Source organism: Thalassophryne amazonica, chromosome 23 (assembly GCF_902500255.1).
Source record: "Thalassophryne amazonica chromosome 23, fThaAma1.1, whole genome shotgun sequence".
NCBI lineage: Eukaryota > Metazoa > Chordata > Actinopteri > Batrachoidiformes > Batrachoididae > Thalassophryne > Thalassophryne amazonica.
Genome location: NC_047125.1, coordinates 20,018,086 through 20,025,367, shown reverse-complemented (window position 1 = coordinate 20,025,367; position 7,282 = coordinate 20,018,086). Strand labels below are relative to the sequence as shown.

Genomic DNA, 7,282 nt, shown 5'->3' with positions numbered 1-7,282 from the left:
GAACACTATCTCGTCAAGCATTGGTGGTTCAGTGGTAGAATTCTCGCCTGCCACGCGGGAGGCCCGGGTTCGATTCCCGGCCAATGCAAGTACGCTTTTTTTTTTTTCGCTCTCGCTTTTTATGTTTTCATTTTTGTAGTACACACATTCATCCACGTGACGTCGCAAATGCATTGTTTTTGGTTCGAAAACAATTTGCTGAATCTAAAATGTAACTCATGAGAAAAGCAGTTTATTGCACATTGCCACGTAAGCTTTGACAGTCAGTCACACCTCGAACTGTCGCACTCTGGGAGTGAGAGGAGTTACAAAAAAACAAAAAACAAAACAAAAAAACAAGGAAACCAAAAAACTTTATTGCATTAACCGGTAATCGAACCCAGACCATTCTCCCCGTCGGGGAGATGCTTTCGCTAAACGGCTCTAAACGGCTCCCCATTTATTTCCTATGGTAGTGCTAACTGCTAAACCACTGCCCCCCTCCTGTAGTTCCACTTTCTGCCACCGGCGTCGCTGTTACGGCCGGAGTGTTTTTTTTCTGGTAAATTTCCACTTTCACTCATTGTTTGTCCGGACTTCAGAGTGACAACACATTTTAGTTGAGAAAAATACTCAGATTGATTGGCTTTCAGAGCTGATGTTTAATTAGTGTCTAACTGTAGTACTGTTTCATTGTAGCTGTTGTCAAAGTCTCATCGTAACACTAATATACAGTGTGAGTTTTGCTAACAAGGCATTGTGCCAGTTCTCTATACTGGTTCATTACTGTCTTATGTACTGTAACGTTATGAGTTCCAGAGGAAGCTTACAAATTACTAATTTAACTAATCACTAATTCAGTTTTTGTTCATGTCTTATTATTAGTATCATTATTATGTTATTTTGTTTAGTGTTAACATGAAACACTATAAAATATTTAAAAACTTGCTTATACAATGATATCAGTGTTATACAATCCAGTTCATTTTAATTTATTTCTGTTTTTAATGTTTTCTTTTGTTCTCCAACATTATCACATAATCAGATAATTAATTTAATTTATTTCTGTTTTTAATGTTTTCTTTTGTTCTCCAACATTATCAGATAATCAGATAACAATTCATGATTATAACATCATCATTATCAACATTATATGGTAGTATAATTTGGGAATTATTTCACACAATGTATATTGCGTTGAAGTGCTGTGTACTGCAAAGTTAGTCTAGTAATAAAAGTATACTAATTTATTTATTCCTTTTTTTTTTTCTTTTTTTTTTTAGAGAGAAAATGAAGGAGACTATTTGTTACCCTGGCCGAGTCAGTGTGGTTTTCTGCAAGGGCCCACTGGGTTTCCTGCGGCAAGACCCTTCTGATGAGGCCAAAAAAAAAAAATGAAGAACAACCCGTCTATGAAGGACCGAAGTGCCCCAGTGAAGGAGGAGACTGTGAGGCAGAACGCCCTCACTGTAGTACGGATGAGGGGAGGAGATGCCTCTGAACCAAAAGAGCTGCTGGGAGAGTACATCCTACAGTTTGGGAGGTACAAGGGGAAGTCTTTCTGCTGGATCCTTGAGAACGCTGTGGGCTACACCTTTATCTCATCCAAAGCCATCAGCAAGAGGAAGCTGCTGGCGCTCTGATGACTGAGGGGCATAGCAAAGACAGCCTGATGTCCTTCCTCCGCTATGCCCTCAGCTTCCAGGAGATCACCGCTCTGCTTAAACATGAGGCGCAGAAAATTTCTGTGCCCACCACTCCAGCAGCAGAGGAGGACCAGCGGGTCGGGTTTGGTGCCTGTGCCAACAGCACCTGGAGGGAGGTCTGGGAGAGCAGGGCTGATGGCTATGCAGCCTTCATCCTAAAAGGAAGTGCGCTCCAGGGACCAAGATGCACAAACTGCAGCAGTACCTCCAGAAGAGACAGCAGCTGTCCTTCACCCCTGTGTCTTCTTCCCCTGTGTCCTCCACTCCCATCCACCCTCCCTCTGTCTCATCTGCTGAACCCATGGGTGAGTAAAAAGCTTCAAATTGTTGAAGTGCATTTTTCCACATTACACAGCACTTATTTAGTCTTTGAAATAATTATTAAAGTAAAGAGGTAGAATGAGTAATGAGTAAACACTATATACACTAGAATGTATGCAGACTTCTTAATAGACAGAAGGGATTTCATCAACATCACATGTAGAAGAGGCACTAAATCATGGCAAGGCATTAACAATTTCAGTAAGTGTATTTTTATGTTTTGGTTTTTTTTTTAAGAAATGGAAGAAGACTATGCCAACAATCTGCGACTGGCCACAGTTTGAAGGGGGCATTTTGTATGCTTGGTATGGAAAGATCTCACATAATAATTGTTATAGTTATTAGTTCCATATTGTTATCCATGCCAATAGTTTTCACACATTGCAAGACTGAATGATATTTTTGACAGGCTCTTCCACATTAATATATCAAGCATTACCCCTCATTGATAACAGAATTGTCTCCTATCATCACAGACACACTGTGACTGACAGCGGCTATACTACCATATGAAATGGATGAAATGTAACAAAATGGAGCTAAATGAAGTGAAATGGGGACTGATACTTACGCGGCTATAGTAAAATACAAAATGGATGAAATGGAACGAAATTGAGCAAAATTGGGACTGATAATTATGAAATGGGGATAAAATGTAACAAAATGGAGCAAAATGGGGTGCGATGATTCACCCAGACAGACTCCAAATATGAGTAAATTAAGTACTTTTATTAATTTTTTGTGGCTTTTTTGTGGCATTTTGGAAGCCACTCCTGACTCAAAACGCTTCAGCCACTGACCCTCTAATTTCCTGCTTTTAAACTCAGATAAAACTGAAGTTATTGTACATGGCCCCACAAATCTTAGAAACATGGTGTCTAACCAGATCCTTACTCTGGATGGCATTACCCTGACCTCTAGTAATACTGTGAGAAATCTTGGAGTCATTTTTGATCAGGATATGTCATTCAAAGCGCATATTAAACAAATATGTAGGACTGCTTTTTTTGCATTTACGCAATATCTTTAAAATTAGAAAGGTCTTGTCTCAGAGTGATGCTGAAAAACTAATTCATGCATTTATTTCCTCTAGGCTGGACTATTGTAATTCATTATTATCAGGTTGTCCTAAAAGTTCCCTGAAAAGCCTTCAGTTAATTCAAAATGCTGCAGCTAGAGTACTAACGGGGACTAGAAGGAGAGAGCATATCTCACCCATATTGGCCTCTCTTCATTGGCTTCCTGTTAATTCTAGAATAGAATTTAAAATTCTTCTTCTTACTTATAAGGTTTTGAATAATCAGGTCCCATCTTATCTTAGGGACCTCGTAGTACCATATCACCCCAATCGAGCGCTTCGCTCTCAGACTGCAGGCTTACTTGTAGTTCCTAGGGTTTGTACGAGTAGAATGGGAGGCAGAGTCTTCAGCTTTCAGGCTCCTCTCCTGTGGAACCAGCTCCCAATTCAGATCAGGGAGACAGACACCCTCTCTACTTTTAAGATTAGGCTTAAAACTTTCCTTTTTGCTAAAGCTTATAGTTAGGGCTGGATCAGGTGACCCTGAACCATCCCTTAGTTATGCTGCTATAGACTTAGACTGCTGGGGGGTTCCCATGATGCACTGAGTGTTTCTTTCTCCTTTTGCTCTGTATGCACCACTCTGCATTTAATCATTAGTGATTGATCTCTGCTCCCCTCCACAGCATGTCTTTTTCCTGGTTCTCTCCCTCAGCCCCAACCAGTCCCAGCAGAAGACTGCCCCTCCCTGAGCCTGGTTCTGCTGGAGGTTTCTTCCTGTTAAAAGGGAGTTTTTCCTTCCCACTGTAGCCAAGTGCTTGCTCACAGGGGGTCGTTTTGACCGTTGAGGTTTTTACGTAATTATTGTATGGCCTTGCCTTACAATATAAAGCGCCTTGGGGCAACTGTTTGTTGTGATTTGGCGCTATATAAATAAAATTGATTGATTGATTGATTGACCCAACAATGGACCTGTTTATATAAAATTGCGCTCCATTTCGTTACATTTTACCCCCCTTTCTTAATTATTGTCCCCATTTCGCTCAGTTTCATTATGTTTCGCCCATATCATATCTTAGTGTGGCCCGACTGACAGAACCAATCCGAGATTAATTCAGTGACAGCTGTTGTTCATCCAATAAAGGTATTTTTTTTAATGTTTTCTATTAACATCTAAAAAAATCAACATAACAAATAGTAACAGCAATTGATAGACAGGACTCCCGTTGCTCAAACATTTTTTGGTTGTTTTTTGCCATGTTTGTGTTATAAACAAGAAGCACGTTTCTTTGTTTACATTGTGAAACCTCATTCAATCCCTCTCCAAGATGGCGGCCTGTGCTACGATAGCTCCTTCAGTGCATGAAATTGATCATTTTGCGCTTGTCATTCTCTATGTAGGCTATTCGTACGTAAATTTATGGATAAAAGCATATGTTTGAAGAAGAAGGTGGGGGGAAAAATGTTATTTGCATTGGTCGGAATCGAACCCGGGCCTCCCACGCAGCAGCTGGGTAGTCTTTTGCTAAACGGCCCTAAACTGCACCCCATTCATTTCCTATGGTAGTGCTAAACCACTGCTCCCCTGTAGTTCCACTTTCTGCCACCGGCGTCGCTGTTACGGCCGGAGTGTTTTTTCTGGTAAATTTCCACTTTCACTCATTGTTTGTCCGGACTTCAGAGTGACAACACATTTTAGTTTAGAAAAATACTCAAATTGATTGGCTTTCAGAGCTGATGTTTAATTAGTGTCTAACTGTAGTACTGTTTCATTGTAGCTGCTGTCAAAGTCTCATCGTAACACTAATATACAGTGTGAGTTTTGCTAACAAGGCATTGTGCCAGTTCTCTATATTCGTTCATTACTGTCTTATGTACTGTAACGTTATGAGTTCCAGAGGAGGCTTACAAATTACTCATTTATCTCATCACTAATTCAGTTTTTGTTCATGTCTTATTATTATTAGTATCATTATTATATTATGTTATTTTGTTTAGTGTTAACATGAAACACTATAAAATCTTCAAAAACTTGCTTATACAATTATATCAGCGTTATACAATCCAGTTCATTTTAATTTATTTAATTTAAATAAATTAAAATGAACTGGATTGTGAATGAACAAACAATGAGTGAAAGTGGAAATTTACCAGAAAAAACACGCCGGCCGTAACAGCGACGCCGGTGGCAGAAAGTAGAACTACAGGGGAGCAGTGGTTTAGCACTACCATAAGAAATGAATCCAAGTTTTTTGGTTTCCTTTTTTTTTTTTGTTTTTTGTAACTCCTCTCACTCCCAGAGTGCGACAGTTCGAGGTGTGACTGACTGTCAAAGCTTACGTGGCAATGTGCAATAAACTGCTTTTCTCATGAGTTACATTTTAGATTCTGCAAATTGTTTTCGAACCAAAAACAATGCATTTGCGACGCCACTTTGATGAATGCGTATACTACAAAAATGAAAAAATAAAAAGCGGGTGGGGAAAAAAAAAAAAAAAAAATCATACTTGCATTGGCCGGGAATCGAACCCGGGCCTCCCGCGTGGCAGGCGAGAATTCTACCACTGAACCACCAATGCCTGACGAATCACCTTTTGTATTTATAAAGGTTATTAAATAAAGCGGAAAATGCATTGTTACTACCATTTCATTTATATATTACAGTGATTAGTTTTTACCCGCGTGGCCTCACCATTCATTGTGACACATCAAGACACTAATCAGGGAGGCAAAAACATCGAATTCGAAAGCTAGACACACATAAGAAACAATTGACTTTACTGTTATTCTGCGGTTGCTACCCGGAAGTAATGAATCTCACATAACAGCTAACTATAAAGCATTGGTGGTTCAGTGGTAGAATTCTCGCCTGCCACGCGGGAGGCCCGGGTTCGATTCCCGGCCAATGCAAACAGCACTTTTTTCCCCCCTGCTTCTTCTTCAAACATATGCTTTTATCCATAAATTTACGTACGAATAGCCTACATAGAGAATGACAAGCGCAAAATGATCAATTTCATGCACTGAAGGAGCTATCGTAGCACAGGCCGCCATCTTGGAGAGGGATTGAATGAGGTTTCACAATGTAAACAAAGAAACGTGCTTCTTGTTTATAACACAAACGTGGCAAAAAACAACCAAAAAATGTTTGAGCAACGAGAGTCCTGTCTATGAATTGCTGTTACTATCTGTTATGTTGATTTTTTAGATTTAATAGAAAACATTAAAAAATACCTTTGTTGGATGAACAACAGCTGTCACTGAATTAATCTGGGATGGGTTCTGTCAGTCGGGCCACACTAAAATATGATATGGGCGAAACGTAATGAAACTGAGCGAAATGGGGACAATAATTAAGAAATGGGGTAAAATGTAATGAAATGGAGCACAATTTTATGTAAACAGGTCCATTGTTGGGTCAGTGGCTGAAGCGTTTTGAGTCAGGAGTGGCTTCCAAAATGCCACAAAAAAGCCACAAAAAAATTAATAAAAGTACTTAATTTATTCATATTTGGAGTCTGTCTAGGTGAATCATCGCACCTCATTTTGCTCCATTTTGTTACATTTTATCCCCATTTCATAATTATCAGTCCCCATTTTGCTCAATTTCATTCCATTTCATCCATTTTGTATTTTACTATAGCCGCGTAAGTATCAGTCCCCATTTCACTTCATTTAGCTCCATTTTGTTACATTTCATCCATTTCATATGGTAGTATAGCCGCTGTCAGTCACAGTGTGTCTGTGATGATAGGAGACAATTCTGTTATCAATGAGGGGTAATGCTTGATATATTAATGTGGAAGAGGTAGTCAAAAATATCATTCAGTCTTGCAATGCGTGAAAATGTATTGGCATGGATAACAATATGGAACTAATAACTATAACAATTATTATGTGAGATCTTTCCATACCAAGCATACAAAATGCCCCCTTCAAACTGTCTCTTCATTGTGATTCCTCACTTGTACATCACTTTGGATAATTTTATGTAACATTTTGATTGAATCAGCGGTTTGGATTTTTGTGCCATTTTGCAGCAACAAGCAGAAAGCAGGTTTTTTGCAATAAATTTATCTGGATCCCTCAGTCTAATCACTCACCCAAAATGGCGGAAGAAAATATCGCAGAAAAGAATTCATTGTCCTCCTCCAGTGTGATTTCATCTATCGTGAACATTATTACAATCAACGCCTTCTGAAAATGCAACCCAAATAGTAAAAATGACAAGATAATAATCAACCTAAATAACACTTTA

At 39.1% G+C, this 7,282-nt stretch overlaps 3 non-coding genes across 3 annotated transcripts; 2 read left to right on the top strand and 1 right to left on the bottom strand.

Moving 5' to 3' along the window:
• The first annotated feature begins 17 nt into the window (after positions 1–17).
• Positions 18–88, top strand: trnag-gcc. Its single transcript has one exon. It is a non-coding gene; the product is annotated as a tRNA-Gly (tRNA).
• A 5,444-nt stretch (positions 89–5,532) lies between these two features.
• On the bottom strand, positions 5,533–5,603 carry trnag-gcc. Its single transcript has one exon. It is a non-coding gene; the product is annotated as a tRNA-Gly (tRNA).
• Positions 5,604–5,863: 260 nt separating this feature from the next.
• trnag-gcc lies at positions 5,864–5,934 on the top strand. Its single transcript has one exon. It is a non-coding gene; the product is annotated as a tRNA-Gly (tRNA).
• Positions 5,935–7,282: the final 1,348 nt, after the last annotated feature.